Source organism: Oratosquilla oratoria, chromosome 33, assembly GCF_046742065.1.
Source record: "Oratosquilla oratoria isolate Oo_2021 chromosome 33, ASM4674206v1, whole genome shotgun sequence".
Classification (NCBI taxonomy): domain Eukaryota; kingdom Metazoa; phylum Arthropoda; class Malacostraca; order Stomatopoda; family Squillidae; genus Oratosquilla; species Oratosquilla oratoria.
The window spans coordinates 36,562,881-36,580,380 of NC_134809.1; positions in this window are offsets into that span (position 1 = coordinate 36,562,881).

Genomic DNA, 17,500 nt, shown 5'->3' on the forward strand with positions numbered 1-17,500 from the left:
CAGTTTGTTCCAAGTGTCCAAAACTCTATGAGGAAAACTGTTTTTCTTCAGTTCTCTTCTATAGCTATGTTTTTTTATTTTCTTTCCATGTCCTCTTGTGTTTCTTTTGTCCCAGTTAAGTAAGCTCTCACTATCGAGTACCTCTGTGCCTTTCATGATTCTGTAGATGGTCAATAGGTCACCTCTCTCTCTTCTTTGCTCCAGTGTCGGTAACTCCAGTTTAGCCAATCTCTCTTCGTATGATAGGTTTGCAAGTGCAGGTGCCATTTTTGTAGCTGCTCTTTGGATTCTTTCTATTTTCTTTATATTCTTTTTGGTACTGGGGGACCACAATGTCGCTGCATACTCTAATCTAGGCCTTATCAATGTAACCAATATTTTTTTCATCATGTCTTCGTCCAAGTATGTAAACGCCACTTTTATTGATCTTAGCAAGTTGTAAGTCTCCCCGACAATTTTGTTAATCTGTATATCATAGGACAAGTCGTTCGTGATAATTACTCCCAAATCTTTTTCGGATCCTACTTTCTTTACTTCTTTGGTTCCAATTGTATATTTTCCTGATATTCTGTTTTTGCTTTTTCCAAACTCCATTATGCTACACTTCTTAGTATTAAAGTCCACTTCCCATTTCTGACTCCAGTTCCATACCCTATTTAGGTCTTCTTGCAGTGCTTCACAGTCCTCATCAGTTTCTATTTTCCTTAGCAGTTTGGCGTCATCGGCAAAGAAGCTCATGTAGCAGTTCACGTCCTCATCCATGTCATTCATATAGATAGCAAACATTATTGGTGCCAGCACAGATCCTTGCGGTACTCCACTGTGTGTGTGTGTGTGTGTGTGTGTGTGTGTGTGCACGTCGTGCGTGTGCTCACACGTTTACATGTGGTTGCATGTGTTTCGGCATCATCGTGCGTGTCGTACCTGTTTTCCCATTTCCAAATGTATCCATTTTTTTTTCTAACTCCAAGATGCTCGTGATATACTTTAGACTCCTTTAGAGCCCGACTCTGCACCTGCGTGTGCTGGAGCCGTGTGTAATGGACTGACCGTCCCTCCAGATGACTCATGATTCCCCCCGATAATGTTCGGGCCCTGCCCAGGTCCTCCCGAGTACCGTTGCGTCAGCAGAGTCGTACTGTATGCGCTGTTGCGTGTTTCGGCCGCGTGCTAGCGTGATGAGTCTAGTGAACCAGCGCTGTCGCAATCCATTCGCCATGAAAATACAACGCCGTGGGGGAAAATCAGTTGCGTAGAAAAAGTATCAACTTCAAATCTCATTTAATAAGTCTTCTCAAACACATTAGTTGTGCACCCATATCGACGCAATAAGAGATTTGTATTACTGAATTGAGCTAATCATGCATGTGTACATATAATACTTGATATTTAGTTAGCAAATATCAGCAGCTCAATTTTACCGGAATTAGTTTTTAGTACTTCCCAAAGTCAATGATAGTTAAATAGATTACACAGAATCTTTTTCGCTTTTTAATTATTGCAATTTAGAATCACTGGTCCTATCTCCAAAGCGTCATCTACTTCAGCCATTCTCTTAAAATCTACTTGTGGTACCACCTACCCCGCAGTGACGTCATGAATTGTGTTCATTTTTCTTGCATTGTCATTGTGTTTGATGAATGGTGATCATGTTGAATGCCGCAGGCTATTATATATCAAATCTTGGAATTATGAAAACGAAGAAAGAACCACTGATGAAGATACATGATCGGGATGAAAAGAATAGGAGAAGAGAGGCGGAGAATAATAATATATTAATAACATATAGAACTTAGAAAGGAAGGAGAAGAAACCTTACAATAAACGCCCAGCAACAATGATATTATTCACATACAGAACATACACGAAGAGCTAAATGATGGGGCTATATTCTCTTACAGTAATACTACTTCAAAGCATATAAAAACAAATGTGAAGAGATTTTGTTTTGGACATTTTTATTAGATTTATCAGATATATATACCGTATACATGCAGCATATAAGCTTAGAAAAGTAAAATAAGGAGAAATGATAAATGAGCAACAAAGAAAATACATACATACATACATATACCAAAGGCTTTTTCCCCCTTATAAGGGAGGTAGCCAAAAAACAAAGGCATAAGAACCACTCCCACCCATCCATCCCTATCACACTCCACTCCCCTCTACTCTCTTCCCTCCCTCTTATCTTGTCACTTCCTGAATGACGGGTCATCCCTGCATCTTGTCCCTTGCCCTGGGTCAGAAGCAGTGTCGCAAAACACGGCACATTCACAGCAAAGCCGCTTCATTAAATCGACGACTCCCCCTCTCCGTCCCCTCATGCAGAAAAGGAGGAGACAGAGAGAAATCCCTTCGGGCTGCGTCAAATTTTTCTCACACATGCTCCCTCACCCCCATCCCCCACCCATTCCACCTCATGTATCACATCATCCATATACAACCATTCTCCATTCACCCCTGTCTTCTGTCCTCTCCCATCCTTCTTCAACAGACATTCCCCTCTTCCCCAAAGCCCCTTTTACCCCATCCATCCATCTCATCCTAGGTCGCCCCCTCATGTTCACTTCTTCCACATCTACCTTCCACACCTCTTTTACTAGTCTTTCTTCATTCATTCTTTCCATGTGTCCAAACCATCCCAATACTCTTTCATCCACCCTATCTCCCAACTCCCTTTCCATCCCCGTTCTCCTCCTCACCTCTTCATTTCTCACTTTATCTAGCCTAGTAACCCCTATCATACTTCTCAGACACCTCATCTCAAACACATTCAAACTCCTTCTCTCTTCCTCTCTTATGTTCCATGTTTCTGCCCCATACAGTGCTGTTGGCACAATCACTCCTTCATACAATCTCCTCTTAGCACCTATTCCCAAATGTCTATTTCTCATTACACTTTTTAATCCACCAAGGCATTTACTCGCTTCTCTCAATCTACATTCTACCTCCACCTCCACTCATCCCTTTCCTGCCACATTCGCACCCAAGTATCTAAAACTATCCACTTCCTCCAGTCGCTCTCCCTTAATAGTCACTTCCAGTCTGCTGCATCTCATCACCTTACTTTTACCCACATTTATCTTCAACTTCCTTCTTTCACACAATTTCCCAAACTCTGTTACTAACTTCCTCAATCCCTCCTCTAATCCTGCTACAAGCGCAGTGTCGTCGGCGAACAACAGCTGGCTTATCTCCCATTTTTCTCCATTTTCTTTAACCATCTTTAATCCCTGACCCACCACCCATGCATTTACCTCTCGCACCACCCCATCCATGTATAAATTCAACAGCCAGGGTGACATAACACATCCCTGACGAAGTCCCACCTTTACTTCAAACCATTCACTCTCTCCATTTCTAATCCTGACACACGCTCTACTACTCTCGTAAAAACTCTTGACAGTTCCTAAAAGCTTTCCTCCTGTCCCATATACTCGTATCTGCAATACTCCCATAGTGCCTTCCTGTCTACCCTGTCATAAGCCTTTTCTAAATCCATAAAAAAAAAAAACATCCTTACCTTTTCCTATAGTTTTCTCACATATATGTCTTACCACAAAAATCTGATCTACGCAACCTCTACCTGTCCTACAACCACACTGTTTTTCACCAATTACTCCCTCTGTTCCTCTCCTAATCCTCTCAATCAAGACAGAAGATAGGCTAATAAGGAAAACAGTGTGTTGGAACAGTGTCGACGCGTCGGCTGAATACCATATAATTCAAGTTGCGTAAAACCACGTTCTCTTATATAAGATACAAACAGTTTAACTTTCAAATATTTCAAACTACAGAATTTTTTCTGAATTCAGAGAAACAATACTGACTAAACAATATATGAAACGGCAATTTTCTTTTATCAGACCTATACAACTTAGCTTCATTTTTACGATATATTCACTGTTATCACAGTTTATTAGCTAGCTAAATAAAAACGTGCAATATAGGAATAAATGCGAAAAGCACTCGGCATTTGTAGGAACGAATTGGCGTGCTCTTAGCGATACTTGTAGTGAAGTTTTCGTTTTCATACAGTGTGTAAACAATCGAAATTAATGTATCAAAATTAGTTTTATTTAGTAGTAACAGTCGCCATACTTAACCTCTACTGGCACACTTGGACCGAGATGAAAAGAAATATATATATTAAGTTGTAGAAATGATTGTTTACGAAGATTGTAGCATCCAGAGAGAGTAGTGCGAACGTTCAGCAGTGCTAGTATTTTGTGTAAGAGCACACTGCAAAAATATTGAATGCATCACGTATACCACACTTGCTTTTTTGATTACCCTAAGGCAGCATTGTAGAACCAATATGCACACAGGTAAGCACCAATGATGCACCAATATTAAAACTTCTTCAGAGAGATATTCCGGTTCATATTGGTAGCCCATAACTATCAACTACGCCGTCTCTCTACATATCTTGGCTGTGTCAGAAGGAGTCGAGACTACTCTCAAAAGACAATGAAAAGACCTCAGTATCGCTGAAGATATTGTCTTTTTCGCTACAGAACGTTTGGGTTGGTGAACAATTCATGACTTCATTAGAACTAACACCAAGGGATGGCGGTGTAAGGTGTGTGTAAATTAGTAGACAACTAATGTTTTTGTCAAAAAGTTCTCCAAATAATGGTTTTGAGATAAGATATATATTTCTAACATGGTTCTCGTGAAAATAAATGACATTACAAAAGAAAAAATGCAAATTTATAGCTGGGTTTGGTGGTTACTCTTTAAGAAGGATAACAGAACTGAGGAATACTAGAAGCTAACAGAGACCATCGTTCTTTGTTTGTTTATTTATCATTACTATTGTTTTTAGATTAGCTTCTAGTCATAAAAAATAGTAAGTGACTTAGCCCGAAGATATTCCGTAAAATTCCTAAAATATTGAATTCATAAAACGTAGAGAATATCCTATACGAGTAAGAGAGAAAGAGAACAGCTGAAGCTTCATGAATAGAATAGATTTGTTGAGAGTTAAAACTTGTGTAGAAGGATTTGATATCATAGCTATCAATGAATCCTGGATCACTATAGAAGATATACATTTCCGTCCGGAAATCGAGATAGAAGAATATAAACTACTTCATAAGGATAGGAAAGACAGTGAAGGGGGAGACGTAGGACTTTTCGTTAATAACACAGTTAAATGTATTATCAACAACTCTATCAAGAATAAGGTGTAGACAATAGGCAGGAAGGAGAAATATATTATTGGGGTTCTCTATAGACCTCATAACCTGAATAAAGAAGAGACAATTGTACAAGGCGTCGTAGTACAAAAATGTTGTGATCATGGGAGATTTTAACTATAGGAACATTAGTTGGGACAATTTAATAATTTAGTAGGAGATCAGGAAGAGTTTTTTTTTTTTAATGTGGTACAAGATAATTTTTTAATGTAAATCATTAGTGACCCTACAATGGGATAGAATACCTTGGGCTTACTTTTAATAAAAAACAAACCTATATAATAAGAAACGTATTAGTGGGTGAAAGACTAGGTACTAGGGATCATCCAGATTTATCATTAGATAGGATGAAATTGATAGTAAGAATAACATATTAGTACCTATCTTTAGGAACGCTAATTTTTAGGGAATAAGGAAATACTTGAGTAAGCCTGATACCCATCCGTCGGGTAATACATCTGATCTAGGCCATGACATGTGGGAAGCAGAACTCCCATATGAGGCCACTAACGAGGTCTATAAGAATTGTACATTACCTTAACTGCTAGGATTCTGATTATCCAGCAAAAATTCATATACTACAGGAAAACTAGATCATAAACTAATATGCATAAATGGATGACGGATAGTTTGAAAAATGAGATCGGAATAAAAAGAGGGTTTTATGTTAGAGAGAAGACTGGCTAAAAAGAACACGCGCAGAGCAAAACGTAACTAGGTAATTAAGGTTGCCAAACAAGCGGGATCTAAGCCCAAGGGCTGTTTCATCCCTATGAAATTAAGAATAAGTAAAACATAGGCACAGTTAAATCCGACGAAGATATCTTGATAAATACAAAGGAAAAGGTGAGGGAGGTGTTTGATAAATATTTTTTCTCAGTATTTACAAAAGAGGGGTAAGATATGATACCTGATTGCAATCCATTCTTCAGTGTGGAAGAGAGATATAGACTAACTGGCATCAGCATTAGCAAGGAAGATGTAGTCAATTAGATAGAATTAAAGCTACAAAATCCCCGGGTCCAGAAGAATTTTTCGAGAATAATTGAAGTGTGCAACTATGAGGACAGCTAACGGAAGTATTTACTCGTAGTAAGTCGGTTGACACTGGATTCGTGCCTATTTATTGTGGGCAGGCAATCATTGTTCCTGTTTTCAAAAAGGGTGATAAATTTTCTATTCATAATTATAAGCTAATCAGTTTGACGTCGGTTGTAGGAAAATGCTGGAATCATTAATAGTAAATAGTGTCAGGGAACATTTAGCGACGCATAATCTGATTTGTAACTCACAGCATGGGTTCACCAAGGGTAGGACGTGTGTAGCTAATTTGTTATCCTTATCAAGGCGACAAATGACAATAATAGTTACGATGTTATATACCTCGACTTTAGCAAAGCATTTGACAAGGTGCCCCACTAGAGTCTACTAAATAAAATCAAGGCCCGTGGTGTAGGAGGAAGTGTTTAGGCCCCATAGTCTCTTACAATATCTTCCAGTTTTATGTTCTTATGAGAGAGAGAGAGAGAGAGAGAGAGAGAGAGAGAGAGAGAGAGAGAGAGAATTAAAGAGAGACAATGAAAGAGAAGAGAGAGAGAGATAGAGAGATAGACAGAGAGAGAGAGAGAGAGAGAGAGAGAGAGAGAGAGAGAGAGAGAGAGAGAGAGAGAGAGAGAGAGAGAGAGAGAGAGAGAGAGAGAGAGAAGCATAATCTTGATCCAAAGTTCAGACATCGACCCTAAGTGAGTGCATAAATGTGCCAAGATGTGACCCACGTTGGTGTGGTTGCAGGAATCTTCGGCGAAGTAGATAGCTGTCGATTTTCCGTCTTGTACGAAACTCCTTCCATATTGTTCCTGGTTTCTCACCACCACTCGACATGTTGAAGTATGGAAGACAAATGAGTGGAAGGGTGGTGAGTTAAACACAGAGAACAGTTGGAGTTTTCTGACGTTTCGTCCTTACCAGGACATTCTCAAAGTACATACAGTTTCAGAAAATTAACAGCTTATATAACCCATCCTTGCCGAGTTCCCTCCCTCTATCATCCGTCCTCTACTCTTTCTTTTTCATGTGACTCCGACCACATATGACATATGACATATGAGCACAAAAATGACGTCAGAGCTCACAGAACCTCCAACTCGCTAGTAGTTCATTTAGACCAATGTGGTCATCTTCCAGATTGGAACAAGATAGAGGTGCTCCACAAAGGTCTAGAGAAAAAGAAAAGAAAAATAGTGGAGGCAGCCTACATTACTTCCCACCCCTGCATCAACCATAGGGAAGGGTTTATCAAATTAGCAGGAGCGGTAAGTACTCTGATTATCAAGGAGGTAAAAAGGACAATTGAGAACGGAGGGAGAAGTGACATGGTCGGAGTCACATGAAAAAGAAAGGGTAGAGGACGGATGATAGAGGGAGGGAACTCGGCAAGGATGGGTTATATAAGCTGTTAATTTTCTGAAACTGTATGTACTTTGAGAATGTCCTGGTAAGGACGAAACGTCAGAAAACTCCAACTGTTCTCTGTGTTTAACTCACCACCCTTCCACTCATATATATATATATACAGATATATATATATATATATATATATATATATATATATATATATATATATATATATATATATATAATATACATGTATATACATTAATATATATATATGTATATGTATATGTATATATTTATATATATTGTTGCGTTGCCGCAAATCTGCGTTCCTTTGTAATAGATGTACTTTCCATGTTACCACCTGTTTCGGGTAGTTGTAGCCACGCCCTATTTTTTTTTTTTTTTTTTTTTTTTGTATTATTGAATTACAGATCGTATGAAATAAAATTTTCTATGTTCCGTGTGTATTAATCCTTTGTTATCCTTTAATTTTAAGTAGCTAGGATATTGTTCACATTGTATATTGTACCTTATTATGTTAATGATCTCTGTATGTGTAGTATGTTATTCCACTCACCCTGCCTGTAATAAGATAAATGATAACGGTTTGTGAGTTGGCAACTGCGGCCCCCCATGGTGACCGCAGTGACGAGGTATACTACTTCTTATCCTCTCTCTCTCTGATTTCTGAACCCGTATTGAGCGGACACTTCCCGCTCATCTATAATCCCTAGGTTAAGTATGTTAGGTGGACCTAGTGGTAACAAGTGGTCCGGGTAGGCATAAGATAAGTGTGTGTGTAGTGTTAAGTGAATATGTAAATAATTTATGTTAGAACACCATAGTTTTGCCTTAACCTTGCCCCTTTGAGTTATCCACCGGTCACCTAAAACTATTGACATACGTGCTTGAAAGTACTGCACAGATTTATATTTGATATGCAGTATATTGTTACCCTGCCATTTAGTCTCAATCTGGTTCGTCAATGATTGGAGGTAGGATTGTTTCTCCAATTAAGATTGGGCTTTAATGGGAGGCGTAACAATATATATATATATATATATATATATATATATATATATATATATATATATATATAAATATATATATATATAATATATATGTATATATACATATATATACATATATATATTCCTCTCCCCCTCCCCCTCCTACCCCTCATCAACCCCCACATGACCAGCGTGGTGCCCCAGCGAGAAAACCTACCTTACCTGACTCCCCCCCCCCTCTCCCTCCTTAACCAGTGCCAAAATGCTGTCGTGTTTAACTCCGTGTGTATATATATACATATATATGTGTGTGTGTGTCTGTGTGTGTGTGTGTGTGTGTGTGTGTGTGTGTGTGTGTGTGTGTGTGTGTGTGTGTGTGTGTGTGTGTGTGTGTGTGTGTGTGTGTGTGTGTGTATTTACCTAGTTGTATTTTACGGGAAGGGGAGCTATGCTCGTGTTGTCCCGTCTTCATATCTCATTTTATCTAAACTATTTTTAAATTCATGTATTGTTTTTGCACACACCACTTTCTCATCTAAATTGTTCCAATGGGTCTCACTGAACAGATTTACATTTATCAACCACAATTCACTTTAATTCTAAGTTCTAAGTCACCAACATATGCAGAAATTGAAACGTGGTACAGCCGATTAATGGCACAATCGGTTAAGTCCCTATCACCTGTCACGTGCTAGCGCAGGTTCGAATCCTTAGCTGTACCACGTTTCAATTTCTACATATATGCCTCCTTGAGTTTCTCGATGTTGATGGCTTAGAATTAAAGTGAATTATGGTTGATAAATGTATATATACACAGACATGACAGAATTGAATAGACAACAAGAAAATGCATTTCTGCTCTTATTTAATGCTTAATGTCATTCAAATTTACCTAATATGTTATATTTACCTAGATATATGTTTCAGATTGCATACAAGATTAATCAAGCATGCCACGAACCAAAGGAGCAGTAGACCTATCTGAATTTCAGCGAGGTCGTATTGTGGGTCATCATGAAGGTGGTCTTAGTCAACGCAAAATATCTAACAATCTGTCAATACCCCTTTCTACTGTTAAAAGAGTGATCGTACAATTCACCAGAGAGGGCAAGAAGGGCACAAAATCTCATTCAGGTCGTCCCGGGCCCTCAGAAAGAACCTTGCGTCTTGTCAAAAGAAATGTCGAAGAGGATCCACGTTGCAATGCCTCTGACACAGCAGTACAAGCTGATGTCAGTCCCAGAACAGCTGTCAGGTATCTCTACAAGCTGGGTTACTATGGCAGAGCTGCAAGTAGGAAACCACTCCTTCGTCCAGCCAACATTAAGCCCAGAAAGGACTGAGCTGTTGAGATGGTGGAGAGACCTGTGGCTTTTTCGAGCACTGTCATTTTCTCTGATGAATCACGATTCGCATTATTTTCTGACAGTGGAAGACTGTGGGTCTGGAGAATCTGTAGTCAAGAGTTTGACCTCAAAAGACTGCAGCCTACAGTGAAACATGGGGGCATTTCAATAATGGTGTGGGGTGTAATTTGGAGTGATGGTCGATCACAGCTTGTGGACTGTCAAAGAAACATCAATTCAGGCAAATATGTTTCTACATTAAAGGAAGGATTCATTCACACACACACACACACACACACACACACACACACACACACACACACAGACACACACACACACACAAACACACACACATAAATAAATAAAAAGTGGCAGAAATAGACGAGGGAAGGAGGGAAATGACAATGTGATCCTTCACCCCCGAGGTACTACGATGAGAGTGGTGAAGGAATGAGCTTTAGTTTGTCCATGATATAGGTGTATACTTTTGTTTGACTATGTGCTTTACAAGGGGAAAAGGGCCCTCGGTCTATACGTATGTGATGCATCATGGGTCAGCTTCGGGTGTCCACAATGGTACATTGGCAGAACTGTCATGGCACGGAGGGAGGAATTCCGTCTGACCGAGATGGCATAAATCTCCCCATGGACTTACGTTGTCATCACCGAGCGCATGGCGTGTGCCCAGGGCGATAAATCTCCTGCATCCGGAATAAATCAACTCTCTCCCGAAAAATAACTCACACAATCAGATTTAGATTTCGGCTCCTGTAAGGTGCACCCGGCGATCCATCTCGGCCTTTCGCGACAAGACAGACAGACGCCTCCGCAGCCGTTAATCTTGGGATTCACTCGTTCCTTACAATATCATACATTTGTTAACAATGCGATTGGGTATGGCGAGGGCGCGGATTGATGAGATGAATGAATAAACCCGGACGACGACAAACTTAAAGATTTAAGATCTGAATAGCACACGTGTTGATCTTATTTGATCAAGAAAGAGATTGAAAACATATGCGTGGTTCAAAAAACAACGAACACACAGACAGGAGAAATATTGAAACATGGAAAGTAAGTGTGCAAAGTAATAAGCAAATTTCGTTGTCTACACAGAAGAGAACATAGAAAGTGACATACAATCAAAAGAAAAATAACAAAAAGATTTAGGAGCATAAAAATACCCGGCATAGACTATGAAAATAAGTCATCTTTACATACAACCGAAAGGCTAATAAGACCACTTAATTACAAATCATTGTCAATACCATGATTTGCATTACACCAGATACATTATGTGTGTGTGTAATAATGATGATAATAATAAAAAATAATGGTAATAATAATGAAATTGATAATGATAATAATAATAATAATAATAATAATAATAATAATAATAATAATAATAATAATAATAATAATAATAATAATAATAATAATAATAATAATAATAATAATAATAATAATAATAATGATAATAATAATAATAGTAATGATAATAATAACAATGATAGTAATAATAATAGTAATAATAATAATATGAATAATAATAATGATAATAGTAATAACAATAACAATAACAATAACAATAATAATAATAATAACAATAATAATAATAATAATAATAATAATAATAATAATAATAATAATAATAATAATAATAATAATAATAATAATAATAATAATAATAATAATAATAATAATAATAATAATAATAATAATAATAACAATAATAATAATATTAATAATAATAATAATAATAATAAAAATAATAATAATAATAATAATAATAATAATAATAATAATAAAAATAATAATAATAATAATAATAATAATAATTAAAGATGTATCTATACTATAGAATTATTCTATAGTCTTCGTGAATTCTCCTCTGATCTTCATTTTTGTTCTCGTTTCACACACTCCTAATGCGTCTAAATTTCTTTCCTTCATCATGAACACTATCTCCTCCTCCTTGTCCTTTATTGTTGACAAGTTAATGGTCACAACTCGTAAGTTTTTGTTCCGTAATCCTGTCCCAAAAGGTCGCCGGTTGGTCATCGTGTTTTTTCGTCCGATTCCGAGACTCGACTTGCGTTTCTTGAGCGATAATTCATCCACCAGTGGCCCGCTGAGCCTATCCTGGCTTCTTCGAGATTGAAAATTAGTACCATCCGAAGCTCCCTCCCTTTCGGTTGCAGGTTTGTAGCCACCAAACCCGAGTAAAAGCAACGGTAGGAACAAGCTGCCGCACCTCTTCACGGTTCAGTCTCTTGCCCAAGTGGATGATACCCATCCGCCGCGGCAGCTGGCCCAAGGGTACCACCCACTAGAAATGAAGTCCATCTTCTCTTCACGGACCCTCTTCGTACCAAGGAGCACCTGTAGTCTTACTCGAGCAGACACCTGGTGATTTTATTCTTTGTTGTTCCACTTTGATAAGGAAGGGAAGGAAAAAGATGGGTATGATGATGATGAACATCAATGAAGTGATATAATTCTTCATTCCAATGACGAAGGTTCTTATTCTCTTTTATTTGTCCTTTACCTCTTTGCTTTGATGGCGTACATTTGAAGAGAGGAACTTCGACACTGAAGCTCAGTGTTCAAGTGATTTTTAACTTCAACTTTTGAGTTGTTGGTAGAACAAAAAGAGATATTTATTTATCTTGGTTACAAAACTAAGAGGAATGTCCATTCGGTCACGTCAAAATCTAATATTTTCTTTGTTGGGAAATACAAATGCAAAAACATTATATACAAAAGTACCAAAGAACTTATTTTTTCAACTATACCTCTCCGATTTGCGCTCATGATAACGACAGATGATATTATTCAGCTGTCGGGGAGACCTTGGTCAAAGGGGGATCTTGACCGACCTTGGCCCAACTCATCCCCACAGATAAATAAAATCGTCTGGTATCAGTGTGAGTACAAATATCGAAAGTGAGTCACCCTACCTAGACACTAACTGTCGTAAGACACTTAGACTTCATGCGAACCAATCATTTGTGCGCTAAAGTCTACGGCAAGATTAAGACTGTTTTGTCCAAAATGTCGAAATTTTGCCACCAAGCATCGTTACCTAAGACCCGGAGTCTTTCCATCCTCCGTTCACTACAGTTATGCATATTGTAGAAAAAAAAAAATTGGCAAAGGCCAGAATTTTTCATTCATTCACTTAAGATGTGATCACTAATTGCACCTACAGATCAGCGTTTCTTGACCAGTGCGCCCTGAACAATTTCCAGGTGTGCCCCATTGTGTTTTGTAACGAAAGATTGATCTATGAATTTTGTTCATATCAAGCTAACCTGTATGTCTAAACTAAACTGAGTCCTCGGCTTCTTGTTGTCTGCCACAATATTCCATATCTACCACTTTTGTATCGCTATTATTATTATTTTTTTTTTTTTATGGTCACTGTTCCTCTGAACCTCCCCCCCTTGGAAGACTATGCAACTCTTAAAAAAAAAAAAAAAAAAAATCTTTCTTTTTTGCTATTACCTCTTGCTCTCTGTCACTTTTTCTCCCAGTGGCCTTTGATAGTTTCCTATCTATCTACAATTTGGACTTTCATAACAGAAAAATCAAAACATCCCTAGAACGACATTTGACTTCAAATTGGCACGTTCTTTCCGGAGCGGTCCTCTACGATTATTTCATCTTCTTTCTAACTTTTTCCTGCTCTTTGAAACATTTAGAATATAAATTCTATCACAGAAAAATAATTTCCTCTTCACATGTCTCTTAACTATATTCGTACAGCTTACCCAATTTCATCGAAATTGAGTAATTTCTCAAAATATTCGATTCATAGTGGTCGCCTACCCTTTCAAATGTAGGCCTTATCACTTACGGTGAGTTATCTGGCGTGGTTTACAAAATGAAAAGTTACTCCACGCATCTTTATAAGTATGGTATACTGTAGATAACTTTGTTAAACATATGACATCATTATCCTCCGACAGGGAAGGGAAGGTAATGTGAAATTCAATAGTACATTATAATAGTGGCGTCTTATTCATTAACTACTTTACTGATAAATCTTCCTCCAAATTCATTCACTCTATGCTATTTTTTTCTGTGATGGCTGGTTTTGTTCTTATATATTTTTTTCTTCTAAAATTCTTATAAGCTTCATTCTCAAAACTCAATACACATTTCTGGTGGGTGGCGATTCATGCACATAGAATTTTTTTTTTTTTTTTCCTACAAGAGCTGTCCAGCGTCCTTCAGTCTATTGATCCAGTATTTCCAAGAAGAGCCTCTTCCATATCACTCCACTCAATCTCTATTTTTTTTTCTTCACCAGTATAATTTTCAGAACATTTATTTTTTTTTATTTCTAAGTAGTAATTGCTAAGTCACTAATTCTTAATCTAATAATATCTATTCATTTTCATTTATTGCCCGTTTCACTGCCTTTTAAGGATGTTAATCGTTTCTCCTGGCCGTCGCCTGGCCATTTCCTTCAGCAAAAGGAATTCCCCTTCGACAGCGAAAGGGTTAAACATATATCAATCCTATCTCGATTCGCTAGTTCACGGTGTTTTACGATTTTAGCATTTATTCTAGCTGACGCCAGGCTATTTCATTCAGCTGAGGAAGTCCTCCCTTCTCAACAAAAGATTTCATCATCAGTGGAAGGGTTAATCGAGGTTGGTTTAACCCCTCTGATGACCTGGAGGCTTCCTCTGACTAAATAAATTGACTCCCGGCAGTTAAATAAGAACTGGAAGTTGTCACTGCCAGTGAACTGGTTAATTTCGTCGTAGTCTTTCGCCCTGTAGCCATCCTTCTTGGTCATGGGGTAAATACCACATCATAAATGTTCATTTTCATATTTTAAAAGTAGCACTCATTTCTATCTATTTTACTGTTACTATCTAGTGTTATCTTTGACTGATCATGAAATAGAGTGTGTGCGGATTGTTCCAACATTTTTTCCTACTAAGAAAAAATTGAACTTGTGTTTCTATTCGTGGGTATGCGCAGAATATGCCAACACTTTTTTTCAGCTTTATACGTCGAACTCGTTCATTTGCGGGTTCTAAGAAATCACTTCATTTCGCTCATGCCTTCGTCACAGCCAAGGTGCACCTGATGCTGCTGCTGTTGCCCCACTTGCACTTCCAGTATCTTCAGCAGAGTGACGAGCGGCATGGATTCGATTCTAGGATAAGGACTGGATGCAATTCGATGGATTTAGGAAGATGGACGCCGGTCTGAGGAAAACCTTGATGAATTAATTCAAATAAGAGCCAAGCCCATTATCTACATAAAATAGCCTGGATTCATCCAAGACAAAATCCATAAAGTCCGTCGCCATATTGAAGGGCCTCCTGTTTACTGGCCTGACGCCTACCGCGAGCTGCTCTCGAGAGAGAACAGGCCCCCACCCATCCCCCACCTCCCACCCACGCCCCCTACCCTCCACCCCCCACACTCCCACCTCACGCCCACCCGCAGGGCTTGAATAAGCCGCCTTTACACGACGGGTCGGAAATGGGACAGGACCACCCAATCAGTCCACACCAGACCACTCTTATCCCTCAGATGAGGCGTAGATAAGCACTAACTCTTTATTTTGTCTCGACACCAACCTTAATACAGGACTCGGAAGAACTGCCAGTTGGACTACGAGGCGACAGGCTACCAGTTGGAACACGAAACACCCTAATCGAACCCGTCGTCCCCATTTCAAAAAACCTCACTTGGCTCAACATTTTTCTTCGACATGTCAATACCGCCTATCGTTGGTTAAGCCTAAACTTTCCAGCGATTAAATAGTGTTTAAAAATTAAGGATGCTAGGAAATTCACATGAAACGGAACATACGTTAACAACCTCACTTTCGCGTTCGCTCTGCAATTCCTTTTCTCTCGTCTTATTCTTGCATCACTTATATTCATTTCTATCTCTGTTTTACTCCCTAGCAAAGCTTTTTTTTTCATATATTGCACCTTTGTCCTAGCCTTTCTCTACATCAGTCAGTCCCTCTCCTTCCCTGGCGCCCTTCCCGTCTCATATGACAGATTTCCCGAGTGACCTTTTTCATGGCTACTTTTGACTTCACCCGTTCTCCTTTCACATCTCCGGTGTGTGTGTGTGTTTTTCCATTCATTCCACGTCACTCTCTGCATTGCGCATTTCCTTTCAATTCAATTCTGATTCCCTTCCTCTCACCCCTGTGATGGAGGAAAAGAATAGTATCACTGTGTTCCCTAGATGTCATAATAGACGGTTAAGTGAGAGACTAGTGACTGCCTCTTTTCATATTTTTCTCACGTAGAATTAAAGGAAAAAGTGTAATTTATCACACCTTATATACAGGGGATTGAGGCCTTTGTATAATTATACTATCTTCATATGTATGCCTATGTAAATACATATACAAATGTATATATATATATATATATATATATATGTATGTATGTATGTATATTCATACGTATATATATATACATATGTATATATTCATATATATATATATATATATATATATATATATATATATATATGTATATGTATATGTGTATGTATATGTATATGTATTTGTATATGTATATGTATAATGTATATATGTATATATGTAAGTGAAGATTTGGAGTCTGGGATCCATATTGGAAAAACTGTAAACACCAGACTCGATTGAAGGGTTTATTTGCCCGACGTTTCGATTCTCGTCCAGGAATCGTCTTCAGGGGGTATAATGGTTACAAGATGTGAACTCCTTATAAATCGTCGAAGTGGTAAACCTGGGAAAGGTTCACCCTCTCAATCACATGTACAAAGCATACCTCATTACAATAATAAATACCTTACAAAAGAAATGAAATATTGGTACCAAAAATAAAATACAAATAAAAAGTTACATGGATGTGAACATAAAATAAGCGTAGCAAAAGTACATACGTGACACTACCGTAAAAACATCAGACAATAAGACAAAGATGCAAATGGAGGTGGACCAAATGTCCGTAATGAAGTGTCAAGAAAAAACGACTAAATTACAATCAAACAAAATACACTACACAAATACAAATAAAAGTTACATGGTTGTGAACATAAAACAAGTGTAGCAAAAAGCCTCAAACGTAACACTAACATAAAAACAACAGAATATAGGACAGAGACGCAAATGGAGGTGGACCAAATGCCCGCAAAGAAGTGTCAAGAATAAACGACTAACTTACAAACAAACAAATAAAAAACAAACAAACAAATTCCCCCTTCCTCCTCATTGTCGTCATGCCTACATGCCTTACACTTCCATCGGGTACATTTGAACCTATAAATGACATGTGACTTCTGAAGTTCTTTCTCTCTTGGTGTGGGCTGTTTATATATATATATATATATATATATATATATATATATATATATATATATATATAAGTATATGTATATATATATATATATATATATATTATTTTTTTTTTTTTTTTTTTTTTTTTTTTTTTTAGTAGATCACTAAGTTTAGTATTTTCTCTGGGCTGACTGGTATCATGCGTTTTTCTTTTTTACAGCTGTTGCAAAT